Source organism: Pezoporus flaviventris, unplaced genomic scaffold, assembly GCF_033815535.1.
Source record: "Pezoporus flaviventris isolate CSIRO_AGI_PZ_B2104156 unplaced genomic scaffold, CSIRO_AGI_Pfla_v1 ptg000002l, whole genome shotgun sequence".
Classification (NCBI taxonomy): domain Eukaryota; kingdom Metazoa; phylum Chordata; class Aves; order Psittaciformes; family Psittacidae; genus Pezoporus; species Pezoporus flaviventris.
In genome coordinates, this window is record NW_026892550.1 from 71,167,984 (window position 1) to 71,185,591 (window position 17,608).

Consider the following 17,608-nt stretch of genomic DNA (forward strand, 5'->3'; position numbering starts at 1 on the left):
ATGTAATAAACTCAGAGTTAAATAATCTGGAACAAGATGGCCCATCTTGTTTTTATGGCTTTGCTGACAGATATAGCAGATTCAGGTCTTTCCTTACAACAAAGTGGGAAGAGGTTTACAGACATGCTCTCCTTTCTTCCTCCTTTTTCTCTGACATCCTTTCTTCAGCCAGTGCTGCCACTGTCACTAAAAATGATTCACTTGTCTGAACAATATCTATTCAACTATGGGAGAATAGACGCCAGCACCACTCACTGTTCTGCTCTCCACCCTCCCACCAGCCGGAGCACAACACCCATGGGCCCAGGCAGGCACTACACCCACCTCTGGTATGGCCCACTGGTGAGTCTCCATCTCCCAGTTAAGGACAGTAAGCCCAGGTTTTTTTGAGTTACAAGTGGAGATCAATGTATAAAAAGAGGTTGTGTAATTTTTGTAAATACAGAAAGGTCTGAGAAATATTACTGAATAATGTTGATAAAATTTTCTCTATTGAGTCTTCATTTACGGAAAGTAGAGCAAAACAGACATGTTATCACTGAGTATAAGAGTAACACAGTGATAGCAATCATATGCAATCCTTTGAAAACACCTGACCCCCAAAGAGAGCTTATTTTGTATAAGATGAATTACCAGCAAAACCAGATATTAGGAATGTTGCTACAAGATACTATCAGCTGTTTGGTCAGGGTCATTGATTAGGTTACATATGTTTGTTTTAAAAGTAGCTGGAAAAAGGACAGAGAAATGCATTCCCAGAGGCTAGATAAAAGAGCAAACCACTGTGTCCCCTTCTTGAACAAAGATCCTCTTACTCAGAAAAAGCTTCAGGACAGTGTTTTTCCAGTTAGGAGAATTTGTGTCAAAAATAGCCTCAGTCTAATCCTACATAAGTTAATTTACGATCTATTCAAGCTTTTATAATAGATCTCAACACCACAGTATTTTAATAAATAGGAAATAAATACTGTGTCTTCAGGACAGTCAACAGGAATTAGACTTCTGTGAGACACTGCTGCTTTTGGTATTTTATCTATGATGGCTATTCATAGGTCAAAGATCAACTACTTCCACAGAACTGAAATATTTAATGCAAGTAACAGATTTCTAGGTATATAATACAAGTTTTTTGTCCAAGAAATCCAATATCCCCAATATAATTTTAGCTACTGTATAAAATGAAGTAAAATTGTTGTCTTACAAGACATCTCAAAATATTATCCTGTTACAAATGGTACACTTAGGAGCAAATATTTCTTTGCAGAAAATATCAACTGTTCCACCCAGACACCTGAAACAACTAATGATGCCCCTTAACAATAATGAAGCTTATGACATAAAAGGTTGATTGACCTGGCTATTGAACCACACTGTTCAGAACATGTAGCCATCTCTGATTGGGGTCAGTAACACAGGAAATATGGAAATAAGCCTAGTCAGTGTAAATTTTTTACAAATTGAAATGGCAGGCTATTTGCACTTTCTCTTCACTCCCTTGTACTTATCTTGACTGCTGTGATGCTAAAAAGAGTACATCATGGTAAAACAAAGGAGTCAATCATTTACAGATGGCAGTCCATTAATTTATCTACAAGATGTAACCACCAGCTGAGGATGTGTACCTCCATACCATTGCTGGAGAGAGCTATACAGATTGATAATCACCTTATTTACTGCAAAAACAGCAACAAGTGACAAGAACAACCTGCTAACAGCATTCATTAAATTAAATGCTTGGTAAATTTGAAGTGTATATAGTATTAACAAAAATCAATATGCAGTTATTCAGATCTAAACTGGATTATCACCATTGTTATATTTCATCACAGCACCCGCCTTCAGCAAAAATTTTATTCTGATGTAATTGAAGCCAGTTATGCAACCACAAAATTTCTGTACTTCTTACTCAAGTGTTAATGCCATTAGAAGTTGTTGTTGCGATACTAGCTTGCCCAGCTGTTATAACCGTGTCAGAAAACAAGCCATGCAATGGAATGGTATCAGGCACTACAGGATTGCTTTATATTTTCTATAAGTATGATAGGATATAGGCAAGAGAAAACATACATGTTAAACAGTAACTCAGAAAGAAATTATAAGGACATTACACAGTGATGTAGACTGTGAATCTGGCTTAAAATTGGTAGAAGGCTTATTCAATTATAAAACTGTTCAAAGTGAAGCTAAGAATAGCTGTAGAAAGATAATTACATCCTTATGATTTAGTGCTGCCATTTGATTATTTGAAAAATCCTTTACACTTTCAGAACTGATGCAATGTAAGAACAAACACACTTATCTCATGTTTAAGTCAAAAGCACTTTTCAAATATTTCATGCTGTGTAGTTTAGAATTTGTGTAAGTTAAAGATCTTATTGAGCTGGAAAATACAGACTTGTCTGTTTCAATTTGTTCTGCAGTTATTTTCCAGTCAAGTAATATAAGCCTACTCGAAAACTTAGTAAAACACAGCTGACTGTTCACAGCAGTACAAATTGACAGTAGTATTTGATAAAATATGCAGATTTCTTGAATTTGGAAAGTTGCTCTGACAGTTTTGAAAGTGTAAATTATGTAACTTCATACATATTCTTGTAATATTTTCCTGTAACTGTTTTGCCATTACCGTATTCTATATTTACATGTTTGTGTACTAGAAAAAAAGGTATTGTTTAAGTAGAAAAATAAATAGCAAAAAAGAATAATTCCACATGTTAGGACAATTATACACATAAAGAAAATGGAAAACTATAGCTTCATTATCCTTAACTGTAAATAAGCATAAGAATTACATTGTGTATCACTCATATGTAGTTAGCATATAATAAAATTAGTAATATACTGTAAATAGTTTTAAACTTTGTCTTTTTCATATAATTTTGATAAGCTAAGACAAGAAAAATGAGAGCTCCAAGCAGTGCAATATCTTTGTCGAAATGTTTTGTTTCAAAAGCAAAACATTTCAGAGGTGCATCAGTTTTGACAAAGCTTCGAGCATGGCAGATGTCTAAGGTCCAAGGTGAACACTCCTGGTTACTCCTGACTAGAGACACTCAAATTGAAAACTTGACCTTGCAGACTAGTAATGGTTATTTCTACAATTCCATTTCACAGAAATATATAAATGTTTTTGTTTCAGTCTCACCCAGAATGCTGGTGAAAGATGGCTGAGGTTCTCTAAACATCATCAAGGAGTCATTTTAACAAGGACCTTTTCCTATTATTGGTTTTTAATTTTAGAAACAACAATCAAATAATACTATGACTCATACAAGGATCAAACAATTCTCAAATTTAGTGCAATCATGTCAGTTCCCCAGAAACTAAAATGAAAGTTATTAGAAGACATGAATTCATGGACACATGGCACCTTAGCACTAGCAAAATACACTTTAGAGTATATTGGGCCTTTCACTACCTACCTACACAATTTGTCAGGCATTATAAGCTTACCTTTCTGCAGTAAATTGATGTGCAATACATTTATGTCAGTCGTTTAGCCTACTCACAACTCACTGACATAGGTGTAATCACTGGGATGCTGCCGTTCTCCACACCTACTACATCTATAGCTGGCAGATATTCTTCATGGGATTCCCATTATAGCAACAGAACAAGGCAAACTCTACCTATCTGCAACCAAAGGGCATCAGAAGACTACCGGACTGGGAAGACTATCAGCTCACTGTCAGAAGTTAAAAGCAAGCCCTGGTAGTCAGTCAGTCTTTCATGTCAGAAAAATAAATACTTATTTCCGATATCAGTAAGAAGTCTCTGAAACAGTAAGGGTCTATTAAATAACCCAGACCTGAGTTGTGTTGCGCAGCTTCCACAAAATAGCTACTCAACAAAGACAAACTGGAACTTGTATTTACTTTTGAAGCTGATGAATTCTTTACCTGTTTGAAAACATTAAGAAAATCCAGGTTTTGAATACTAAAAACATAAGATATATTTTGCCCATTATCCTAAGCAATCTATAAATTATAGTACAGCTTCATTTCTTAGCTGGAAGGAAAATGCAGTGTCCTAAGCACTATCTTGGAACACATGTATTAAGTAAAACAAAACAAACACCTACAAATATTTATGGAGATGCTTTCACATACCCTTTTGTTTTTAGATCAGTCAAATTTCAGGAGGCTTTTGTTACCCTGATTTGACTCAGTTTTAATTTGTTAGATACACCCTTGCAGATGTATAAGATGAGTTAGAGTTATGAAACTCTAAGTTAGCGTGAGTTAGAGTTACAAGGTGAGTTGTAACCTAACTCACCTTATAACTCTAACTCACACTAACTCACCTAACTCTAAGTTGCAAGATATTTTCTTGCAAATGCAGTATTTCTGGATCTAATGTACAGACCTATCCATGGTAAAAGAGTTTATAGAGTACGTTGTGGAAAAAAATCTAAAAAGTATGCATGTATATTACATATGCACACATATATTTCTGTATACACAAATATATTTATTACATGTACATGTGTATGTATCTTTGAGAAATTTATCTCACTTGATCCATAGATAAAAATTTATTAGCATAAGATTTGAGAAGAAATTGTGAGACATGAGGAAACAGCATTAGCTAACATTTATTGAGTTATTACGACACTTAAAGCAAATCTGTTTGATAAAGCACTGTCCCTTTGAAAGGGAAATTCCAGTGCTCTGCACATAAGCTGCCATATACTGAATTCATTTGAAACAAACACAAACCATTTCAGACCACCACAGTGAAAGAGTAAGGAGGTAAGGTCACATTGATCAAGATCTCACCTGCTGCTATTGCTTAAATGTCATTCTGTGACTTAGCTGAGACTCACTAATGAGGGTGTTTTCCATCTATATGAAACAAATATGATACTATTAGCAGCATCAATTAAGGTAGATAAAGTAATAGTCTAACTGAATGCTTGAGGAAGCTAATGGTTTTGCTTTCATTTTATGATGGATTACACTCTGTACTATAAAGCCAGAATGGGATCAATAGCTTCTTCTGCCTGGAACACCTCCTCGCCTGGAGTGTAACATATCTAATTTAAGATTTATTGGTCAAGCTTTCTTCTCTTACTCAAGGAATAATATATAATGGAAAAAAAAACACCACCCCCCCCAAACCAAAGTACTTTGTAGATGTAATTTCCTCACCATTGTGTTTTAACAAAATTTTAAGTAATTTCCTCAGCTTAAATTCCACAGAAGCAAAAAGTCCATTTAACTTAAGACACATTCCAATTCTCACTTGGTAAAAAGAATCTCCTGATCAGCTCATCTGGAGAAAATGTCTGTGTTTGGAGCCTTGTGCTCTTAGGAGGACTCTTTAGGGACAGTGCAATGTCCCTAAAGTTGCACTGAGTTTGCAAATTAAATACATTGAGAAAAAATTGTTTGGATCATGTAGGGTTTTTTTTCTTGTTCAAGGCAAGCTCACAGGAGTGTTAAAAATAATCTCCATTCTGTATTCTTAGGAACTAGGATGATGATGCATATTGAAGACAACATCATGTTGCAGCACCAAACAGGAAGATTCCAAGCTTCTCAGCATTTCACTCGAAGGAGTAATTTCATACAAGAGAAACATAACCAGAGATTATCTCAGTCTGCCAAGAAACAATTTTTATATTTTAAGGAAGCCTAAGGTGGACAATTTTTTTAGCAATGCAACACTTTTATTGTCTCTAGCTTTCCCCTTTCATATCAGAAACTAGTATTTAGTCATACTAGGCCAGCAACCAGTCCACTTAAGAGTACACTTTATACTCAATTGGCAGAAAGAGTATTGTTGGAACATTTGCGGCTCAAAAAAAAACCAAAAACCTTGCAAAAACAGAGCTTTGGGATCAAAACACATCTGAGACATCAGAAATACATAAAGACTATTTGATGAACCTTTTTTCAGGGCATGAAATGTATCCACATTTTCAAGTTACAATTATATTACATCATTATGGGTTTCCTTCTATTGTTTTTGTTTGTTTGTCTGTCTTTTTGGTTAGTTGGTTTTTTTTTTGGTTGCTGTTGTTTGGCTTTTTTGTTTGTGCTTTTTTTTTTTTATCTTGCCCTTGATGTTACTAAGGGCAAACTCTTACTGAAGCTAGTAGGGCCTTGGCTCAAATTAAAGTCCAACAAGAGATCCATAGGATATAATGAAATCTAAAATACCTACACTTCTCTACACTCACTTATAGAATTCATTTGTCACTCAAAACATCTTACTTAAAACAAGATGTTACTCCTCAAGACACAGAATGCAAAGAGCAAATTGATAATTGCTTCATAGTTCACATCACCAGTTGACTTCTGGGACTATGAGTAATACAAGATACTCAGCTGAGTTTCTAACTGCATGTGAGTTGCTTTTGATAAGTGTCCAGCAAGTCTGAAGCATAAAATCAACACATTGCACAGTGAAATATTCCATCTTAACAGACATGAAAGACATATCTCTTCTCCAACAGTGCAGAGTTGCATCAAAATGCTGCCAGTACTCAGTTATTGTCATCTCAAATACCCCATTAAATGTTTTACTTATTATTTCACAACACACTGAACCAGTATCTTTTTCGGTTGAAAAAAAAAAATCTGCATCAAGAGCCTATTTTTAACTTTTAGTGAATCAAAATACCTTAAGCCTCTCTCACCAAGAACAACCTTCAAGTCTGTATGTGAGACAAACGTGCTTACATCAACACTACTTTCTAGAGCAAATTCTGGTCAAACTTCTTAATGTTAAATTTGTATCATGTTGCTTCCTACTCTCTATTCTTTCCACAGTCTAATTTTCACCTTGCCCGAGATGCATGTACAAATCTTGAATTATCTACTCCTTCCCATCTTCTCATTGCAGATACTAAACATATCATACACCTGTCATGTACATACACCCATCATACACCTTTTATATACATACACCTTTAAAAAGGTACATTTCCCATTAACATATTATAAGTTTCTATTTTTTGAAAAGGCACATGGCATATTATACATTACATACAGACATGTAGGGGTAGCAATGAAAACATACAGCTTTTATTATCTTTAGGGAATGTGAGAAATCTTTTACCTGAGTTGAAAACTTTTTTCTCCCAGATTTCAAAGGTTTGGATCTTTGGAATCAACTATTTCTTGACACAACTGATACAACTTTTTGTACCTCTGTATGTTAACGCATTTCTGCTCTAACAGATATGAGCAATAAGAAAAAAAGACTTTTCAGTTATTCATATTACCCAGAGTTAAAACATCAATGGTTTTATAAGAAGCACTGAGGGGAAGAGAAGGTCTGAAAGTTCCAGGAGCAGCATGGATGACTAAGGACCTCCCTCATCCATACTTCCTCGGAAGTAAACTCATCCCAGCCACATCTACATTCACCACCTTCCCCCAGGTGGTGCTTTTTCTCTGCAACTTCTCCAAAATTAACTAGTGGAAGTACTAAAAAATACTACAAAACAGCCTGGGACCACAAGGGTCTCTTCCTCCTGAGTTGCTGAACTCATTGTATGCCACATCACAGATCAGAAGTTGTTTTACCATTTTATATCAAGATTACATAAGTATTTAAAATTATTAAATTTTAAGAGTTTCAATTATTACATTTTACTAGTTAAAAAAACCCTGAAAATTCCTGCACATATCTGAACACAAAATTCAGGGAGAAACCACAGGAAGACAACATGCCTAGCATAAGAATAAAATAACAGTATGGGGAAGGGGTAAGAATAATTTTCAAGCAGAAACCAAATCAACACTAGTGAGGAAAAGCTTTTCAAAACTGCTGATCCTGCATTTAACAGAAAAATCAGAGCAAGCATGTTCACAATAGTAAAGATATAAAGACTGTTAAAGACAAACACATCTCCAAAGAGAAAAAAAAATGTGCTTTAAGATTCTGTCCATTCCTCAGAGTGACAATGTAAGTTACTCATTACAAGCATCTGTGGTACCCAGAGGGGCCTGTTCACACTCCAGTGAGGTATAAGCATATGGAGGAACAGAAACACCCCCTCCTGTTTCCAGGTGGGAGGCTTCCAGATGTGCTAAGGAGGGCTCTCAAACAAGTTGCGTACAACAGTCGCAGCTGGATAAAACAGACGAGTCACAGAGCATACATCTCTCAAAGAGAGGTAATATCTCCAAGCAACCACTGATAACACAAGGGAGCCCAAGCTGTTTTAGGGACTGAATGCTGTCAGTGAGTTCAGGTGGTGTTACAAGTACTCTAAATTGTGTTAGATAATGTCCTTTATTCACTGTTATTATAGCAAAGTTTGACTGGAAAACTGTACATTTGAGACTAACGTAATACGATTCAGAGACACTTGGAATAAACACCGAATGAAGCAGATCACTCTAGTACATGGTCCCAGAGCAATTCCTAAACACTCTTCAATCACACGTCTCTTCCAGGTATGCAATGCATTTGAAATACATATTAAAGAAGCCCCTTCAAATAACTCCCTTTCCTACTCTGAGCTGAAGAACCTGCATTTCTGTGTTCTCCTGACGAATTCCCATGGTCATTCCACTACTCCCTCCACCTGAAAAGGCCTCACATCACTGTTACATTAAACCTAAAGATTAAGCAAGCAACTTTAATTACTGGTTTACAGGAAACGCAAAGAAATAGCTTTTAACACAGTAAGAAGTAATCCAGATATCTAGCTGTGAAGATTATTCCATATATAAAATACTGCCTTTATTTCATAACATAGACAAAGGTTACCAAGACAGTAAATAGTTAAAAATAATTGTCAATACTGAGCAGGTTAGCAACAATTTTTCAAATGTAAATGTGTTTATATACATTTCTAATACAAACATGCAGTTTTATATACATTTTTAACACAATCATGCAGTAATCCCAGGAAAATCCCAGCATGCTTGTCCTGTTGCTTGTTTTTGGGGAATATAGATACATGTTTCTTACTAGCCCCAAGACTGACTCACATTGAAATACAATGATGTCCCTTCCAGCAGTAACATTTTTTTAACTATGTATTTTTTATGTAATTGCAACAATGCTTCAGGAAGTATCCTGGATAGTCACTGCATTTGTTGAGCTCTCTTCACTTTGGTATTTTTTTAAATTCTAAATCAACGGAAGCAAACATTTAGTGGTTCCTTCACAACCGAATATTTGCACAGATTTACAACTTCTCAATGAGATTTGGACTCCCTAAGCTCTGTAGAGTCTCTAGGCAGACATGTTACTCACAGATGATCCAGGAACTCATTTAAGTAAGTGTTTCTCTCACACGGGAAAACAACGTGCCTGTTACTGGGAAGGAAGTGCAGATATTCACACAGAAGGGGAAAGTTATCGGATGAAAAAACACTGGCCTTATGAGCTCAGTTATTACATTTCTGGTTTGCATATTCTGATAATGGATACTTGCAACACTGCATTCAATTTTAAGGACTACAAATGCTTTTGTGTCAGTGCAGTGACCTCTCCAGAATTTGAATGAGAAAAGAGGCACAAGCAGAACTATTTAACTGCCATTTCGTTCTTACCATAGGTGAACTCAGGATAAAAAAATTAGACCTTCAAAGCTGTCTCTCCCCAGGTACTTTCTGAAGTTCTTCAGCTTATAAAATGTTTTTCAAAAAGTTGAAGGCTTATCAAAACCTACTTGGCTTTCTCCAGTCAGGCTCTGAACCCAGGATTATCTTCCTTTCTCAGCCCTTCTCTGCCTGTCCATAGTCTCCAGACATATCATATTAAGCCATTATAAATCAAATGTGAAAGAGATTATATTTTCCCTCGGCCATTAGCTGTCATTCTTCTCTGCACCCAGTACAACAGTATACAGACAAAACCACCCATCCATAATATGGAAGTATACATTTCTATTACTCCTCTCAGAGGAAATTTCACCTCTCAGTCTCTGCAGCCAGTGTGAAAGGGAGGTTGGACTTGTTTTTGCACTCATGCTATCCCCGCTTATACCAGAAACAATTTGACATTGTGTCAGATGACAGAATAATGTATTCAAGGCTGCCAAAATAAGCAGGTAGGATGCTAAGCAGGGAAGGGGTAGAGGCAAGTTCCTGGTGTCCCTGAGTGAAGTGTCTGATGATAAATTAAGGTAAAATGAAAACTAATGCTACTATAAAATCTAACTCCATGAATACTTCATAAAAATGTATTGAAGCTAATTGCCTACCTTGAACTTAACAATTTTAAGAGACCAGCCACAAGCCATCTGTGAAGCATCTTCTAATTTGAAGATTTCATTTGATATATATTTGTCTCCACTATTTAATGAAGTAGGCTCATTCATTTTTCAACAGGTACAACTTATTTTATGAAGTGTACGTGAAAGGATAGCAGCAATGTAAGGCCGTTCCTTAGATTTGTTTCAAAAAGAGAACACTTAGATATTGTATCTTAAATCTGTTACGAATAAAGCAATAAATACTGCACAGAAATCACTTTAAAATATCATTTAACCCTGCAGCCACTTCCATCAGAACAGTCATGATGGGTGCAGTGCACAGGTTTGACAACCCCATTATAAACTCATCTGATTGAGCTTTCACTGGATTGCCTGTTGCAACAAGGATATCAGGTGGCAAAGAAAGACTACTTTCTCCTTTCTTTCATAGCAGCTGTTGCTATTTTTGACCCTGACACTTTGTGTTTATTACATCTTCATCAAAAGCATTTCTAAAAAGCTGGCTGGGACAGAGATTAACAATCCCTGATGTGTTTCTTAATTGGCGCGTATGCAACATTCTGTCCCTCATCCCATGTCTATTCCCAGAGGCAATCAATATCCATTTCCAGCAAGAACAGCATAATCTACTCCTGCAAACTTCCAGTCGTACTGAGGGCATATTGATCCGTGGCTGCATCTCAGGCTTTGTGTTTACAGGAGTATATGGACATGTCTGAACGAGACCTGTCCTCATTTCAAGCTCACTGTAAACTGAGTAACTCCACTTAATATCACTATGAGAACATGCTGAAATATCATGCTTATACCGTCTTGTTCTTTAGACTCAGCACTGCTCTAGCAACAGCTTTGGCATTTTTAAGCAGCCTGTAAGATGGGTGAGCCTATATCAAGCAATGAGAGATTGCCTAGATACTGTTCCCTGTCAGAAAAACCTGGGTGCAGATTGCAGGGTGTAGTACATACACAGGGCCATCTCCAACAGCTCAAGACTCCTCAATACCCCTGCTATAACGGCATTATCAGGGCCCTGGGCTGAGTCTTCTGCAGGAAGTCTCTCCTTTCAGCTTGAATCCAGCCTCTGAACCTGCAGAAACCTCCAGCTGCCTGCAGAAACAGTACTGGGGAAACAGTGCCAGTAAAATCAAACAGAAAGAAAGAACTTGCTGGAGTGTTATTACTGCTGAAACTGAAGATGACAGCATTTCCTCAGATACACACACAGACTGTAAGGTAGAGCTGGCATTCTTCTTATCCCTGAGAGATACTTGCGTATTCAACAAGAAAAAAAGTTAATGATGTCTCAGTGCAAGACATTTGAATGCTTAGCTGAAAAGTCCAAACAGTTCTTTTTCTCTTACAGGTTTGGACTGTCTCCTGGTAGTTAAAAACAATAATAAAATTTGAAATTTAATTTCAGTTAATAGTCACCCAAGCCACAAGAATGGGAACAGTGACAAAGAGCTAAAGCACACCCAAATCACTGACAAAAGGCTCTGAATTTTCAGCAAAGAGTAAACAAAAGACTATGGCTGCATACTGGAAACAATAGAAATGTGTAAATTTCTGTAAATCACATGCTGCTAAGAGCTTCAGATCTATTTGATATGATGGAGGGAAGGAATGCCATCCAGAGGGACCTTGACACACTTGAGAGCTGGGCTGATGCCAACATTATGAAGTTCAACCAAGCCAAGTGCAAGGTCCTACACCTGGGTCGGGGCAATCCCAGGCACAGCTAAAGGTTGGGCAGAGAAGGGATTCAGAGCAGCCCTGTGGAGAAGGACTTGGGGATATTGGTCGATGAGAAAATGAACATGAGCCAGCTTCAGTGTGCACTCACACCCCAGAAAGCCAACCGTATCCTGGGCTGCACCAAGAGGAGCGTGACCAGCAGGTCGAAGGAGGTGATCCTGCCCCTCTACTCTGCTCTCATGAGACCTCACCTGGAGTATTGTGTACAGTTCTGGTGTCCTCAACATAAAAAGGACATGGAGCTGTTGGAACAAGTCCAGAGGAGGCCACGAGGATGATCAGGGGTCTGGAGCATCTACCATATGAAGACAGGCTGAGAAAGTTGGGGCTGGCTGTGTAGAGACCTCATAGCAGCCAGCAGCCTTCCAGTATCTGAAGGGGGCCTATAAGGATGCTGAGGAGGGACTCTTCATTAGGGACTGTAGTGATAGGACAAGGGGTAATGAATTCAAACTTATACAGGGGAAATCTAGGTTATATATATAGAAGTTCTTTACTCTGAGGGTGGTGAGGCCCAAGGTTGCCCAAGGAAGTTGTGAATTCTCCATCCCTGATGGTGTTCAAGGCTAGGTTGGACAGAGCCTTGGGTGGCATGGTTTAGTGGGAGGTGTCTCTGCCCATGGCAGGGGGGTTGGAACATGATGATCTTAAGGTCCTTTCCAACTGTAACTGTTTTATGATTCTACGATTTTATGAAAAACCATGATAACTGGTGCTTTAAAAATATAAAAAGGCGACTGATAGAGCAGCACATTTGAATTGGTAAGGAAAAAAATAATAAATCAGCATGCTTCTTATAACTAGGTATGATTTCTCATGATACAAATGTGCCTTGAAGAGTCACATTACCACAGTGTTATTACACCAAATAACTCCTGACCCCTAGGTCACAAATTAAGCAGAACTACAACTCTACTTAAATCATAATACACCTCTCATTTCATAGAGGAATCTCATTATGAAGGTCATAATTGCAAATTGCCCACCACACACATTAGGCAGAAGTTGGATTTATTTTAAATTAAAAAGTAGCATTTTTTTATACCCCACCAGCATCCTTCAAGAGTTATTAAAACATTTTGGAGAGCTCTACTTTTAGTTTGTCTTCAACTTTTGTACTGTAGAAAAACAAATTACTTATTTGAATTAACATTCTTGATACATTTTACAAGATGAGCATATCTCTTGGCTTCTCTTCTCTCAGGATATCAGAAAGTTAAGTTTGACCTCACCACCATAGAATACCAGAAGAAATTTAAGAGCCTACTGTTAAAAACTGATTCAAAACAATATTTTCATCAGATTAGGGGTTACTTTGCCTGCTACATAAATTTTAACATATTCATCCAAATACGTACTTATTCATAAGAAATGTATTACTAGTCCTGACAAAATGTAAACAGTTTTCATAACCCAAAGTGCAAGACAGGGAGAATGTTTCCAAAGTACCCTGCTTCTTCAAAGTACTAGTAAAATTTTATTTTTTTTTTTTTTACCTATCCCATGCACACCACACAATATAGGCAACAGTACTTATGTCCAAAGTTGCAAAGCCAGGATCTTTTTCCTGCCAGGATGAGGCTATTTGTCAACACCTCACATATGCTGGTTTCAGAAAAAAAAAACCATGGTACCCCATGAGTAATCAGCAGACTAAACAGTAAGCTCCTGCACCACAGATTAAGTGGAGATACTGTGGTCTAATGCTGACGTTGTGGTACTGAAACACCAAAGTCAGTCATCTAGACTCCCACCAAAGTGGGCTCTGTTATATCAAACAGATCTATATACTGGACACTTGTTTTATTTCCATTTTGCATGGACTTTGCCAGGAGAATATTCATTGTTGAAAGGATTCATTCAGTAAAGATTCTTGAGTTTTTTTCCTGCAACTTCTGAGCACCTATGTATATGCAATAGTGCACAATGATCAGAACATCGCTGTCCACAAGACCTGGTAATAACATAGAACAGAATATTTCTAAGAATAGAATATTTCAGTTAGAAGGGACTTGCAGTATATCATCCATCATTTTTATCCCACAACAATTTAAAATGTTTGACTGACTATGTACAAGTAACACTTAATCCACTGAAATAAAGTCCACAATAATTAAATTAATTAAGGACAGAATTGAAGACTAAGGATAAAACTTTGAGAACATTGTCCTTTTTTAAAGCTTATAACATTTTTTAAAGGCCATAAAAGCTAACTGTGGAAGAACACTTAAAGACAGAAAAATAAACAGTAAAAAAAAATGAGATGAAATTGAAGGAATATAATTTAGATCCTGACTCAAAGCATTCAAAGTGAATGAGTGCCTATCAACTTCCATGGATTATGCATTCATTTTTTACTGATCTAGTAAGACATTTTGCTAACAACGCACAGAAACATAGCAGAGCATAAAATTATTTTTTGAACATTTAAATCTTGAGGAAATTTTTTCCTTCTCTAATTAACCAAGACAGAAAAACATCTATGCAACTAGCTCTCACAGTGTGCAACGTGTGTTCTATTTGTCTAATGCAACATAACAACAGTTTTTATTTAAATTCAGTAGTAAGTGTCAAAAAAAAATCACATCCTTGCATAAATTCTCATGCTGTAAAATCAGGGTGAAGAACAAACAAATCCAATATTTTACATAAACCATAAATACTGAAACCTCAGCCAAGAATTTTAAGTGCAGTTCAACAAGTGATAACGAAATTCTGTTCTCAAACTGCCGAAGTCATTCTGAACAAATGCTAATAGAGAATGAACCATCATGAGCTGTTAGCCTAATTCCTTTTTGCACAGAGAATTTTTTGTTAATTGTCCCTCTATTGTCTTGGACAAAGGTACAGAATAAATTTTAGAGCAACTTTCCAACTATAGTATACTAATAAGATTTTCACTTGGAGCAGCCAGCATTTAAAATAAAAGGCTAACAACTGACAGGAGATGAACAGAAGCCCCCTAAACTTAAACCCTTCCTGCAGACCAAAATGCATTGTCTAATTTCACTGCAGCAGCACTTCACAAGCAAGCCACAGGTTATGAACTTATTGCAGAAAAGCCATTATTGAAAAGTAAAACTGAATAAAGCTGATCAATAGGGACAAACTGGAGTGTCATTGGAAAATAAAGGGGACACATCATCAAGATGGACAGGTGACATGTATGCAGAAGAGTCACTGTCATGATTTGTAGAGCTTAAGTAAAGTGTTTGAATGACTGGGGCTGACATATGTTCCTAGAAATTTTGTTGTATCTAATATGGGGTCAAGATGGGAAAAAAGCATACAGAAGTGTCTGTTTAAAGGGAATGGACCTAGGCAAAGTTCCCTTTATGGTTAAAAGACAATGTGAAAAGTGGAAAGTGAAGTAAGGTCCTCTGAAGGTGAAGTTAAAATACTTGTTGTGAAAGAAAACCAGGAGCCTGCAGAATGCAAAGAGAAGTTAAAAGTGGTAAAAAGCATCAGCAGTACACAATCTTTAGGCAGTATTGTCAAATCATACATGAATTTGTTACAAGAATTGGGACATTAAGTTTTGAAAGCCTGCTCAGGGAGCAACAGAGCACAGCACGCATTTTATACATGTTTTAGAGAAAGAATCTGAAAAGCCCAAATTAATGCAACATAAGCAAACCTGATAGATGAGGTTATATATGCTCAAGTCACACTTCACAAGAGAAGCAAGCAAGCAACCATGTCACTTGGAGAAAACAGCTGAGGCAGAGTAACACAGTTTAGTTATTTTAAGCTTGATCGGACAGCAAAGAGATGGATGGGATAGATAGATCAAGGTGTTCATTCAAAAAGAAAACAATTCTGAAAGACAGCTAAATCTAAGGGCTGTTCACATGAAGGAAATTCTGTCAACAGATTCGTAGCAAATCATTTGTTTCCCAGACCTGCAATCACAACTCTTTTCATAGGCAGTTACACCTGCGTACAAAACATCATATTTGGAGAAAATGAAATTATCCCAGTTCAGTATTTCCTTTCCAGAAAGCTTTCTCCTCATACACCTCTCTGGCTATAAAAAAAATAAGAAAGTAAGGGCACAGACATCTTATCTCTGGGCCCTCTGCATAAAATACACTCCCTAGAGTAACAGGGCAAAACAGCACCAGATCCTTTTTCTCACTGTTCAAATTCAGTAGATGCCAAGCATTCTGCAGACAGTTTCACTTGCAAAACTATTGTGCATGAGTTTTGAAAGCCACCTGCTGACTTCAGAACCTGTGTTTTCATATGTATGTCAAAACCCACATACCCTTCACTCAGCAAATTAAAGATTCGCAAGTGTGTATTTCCAAGAGCTCAAACCATCCTGACAACCACAATGTTCATTATGGCAATCTGTTTTCATTTCCTGTAGTCTTAAACCTTTGCATAAACCTTGTCTGTAAACCTGAACTTTGAAGAATTGTGAATATGTTAGGCAAAGCATGCAGATGCTTGAATATTCTGTTCAAGTCTACTTCCAGATGTATAAAAGTATCTTATTTATTGCTCTACAGAAGCACTAGAAACCCACACCTCATCCTAACAAAGCACACTTACCACAAATACAGAAACTACCATAAGCCACATTAAAAACATTCCTTTCTAGTATTTACCAAGGTCAAAATGTAAAAAAATACAAAACAAACTACATCGCAACATTTAGGTCTGTTTTGTCCTTAAGAACACCCATAAATTCTTGCTTAGCAGATCTTGTTCCAATCCAAGATCAAAGTATCCTTTTCCCCTTTTATTGTCCTCTTGTTTTATCACTGAATGACAACAGGATTACAGAAGGCTCTGATTTCTGCAAAAGTATCAAACAGCCAAGTACTCAAAAACCATAGCTAAAGGAACAATTGTGAATAATTCTTACAATGGTTGGAGTATCTTTTTCATTTGGGGTGGGAGAGTACTGGGTTTTATTTTGGTCAGTTTTTTTTTTTAACCCAGTTCTTCAAATTCTCATGTTCAAGGTAGTGATTTTTAGGAAATTTCTGTGGGAATTTCTGGTATTTTTAAGATCAAAGTTATATACTTAAATAAACACTTGAATTCATGTTTCAGCAAGGTAAATGCTTTAGCTGAACACAGAGACAAGATTTCCTAAGCTTTGTAGAATGTCATTTGCATGTTTCCAATGCAAATATTCTATATAAGCAAGTCCACACAGATAAAGTTGATGTTTCTACTTAGACTTTATCCAACTGTGGATAACTTAGATGGACTTACAAGCTAATAAACAGAATGACTCTATTTTGTTGCATTTTGCTGTTCATAATTTCCATTGCTGAATCTGTTGAATCGTTATGTACATCAATATTCACCTATGTAACACAAAGTTCACACCAAGAACAAATAAGGCAACTCAGATATTTTTCTATGAGCAAATTGAAACTTCAACAGTATTCATGATAAAATGTATTGTCAGGAACAGCCAGGCCATCAAATTCAGTTTCATTTTCTCTAGAGAAGTTGCAGTGAGCAGTTTCGCTATATTGAAATGGTTTTGTCAGCATGCTTTAAAAGAGCAGTAGGGCTGTACAAAAGTACAGATGTTGCTTACTGTAACTTACAAAAGAAAGAAATCATAACCTACTGATCTTTTCAGAGGACATCCCAAAATGTCCTTATTAAAGAACGTGAGAAGGTACAGTATGAGTACCAGACAGC

At 36.7% G+C, this 17,608-nt stretch overlaps 1 long non-coding RNA gene across 1 annotated transcript in view; it reads right to left on the reverse strand.

Annotated features, from left to right (window-relative positions):
• Positions 1-9,905: 9,905 nt before the first annotated feature.
• LOC133263654 (uncharacterized) overlaps positions 9,906-17,608 on the reverse strand; it is a 57,965-nt gene continuing 50,262 nt past the window's right edge. Inside the window, exon 3 of the long non-coding RNA XR_009741515.1 lies at positions 9,906-11,290. This is a non-coding gene — a long non-coding RNA (uncharacterized LOC133263654). The remainder of the gene's footprint in view (positions 11,291-17,608) is intronic.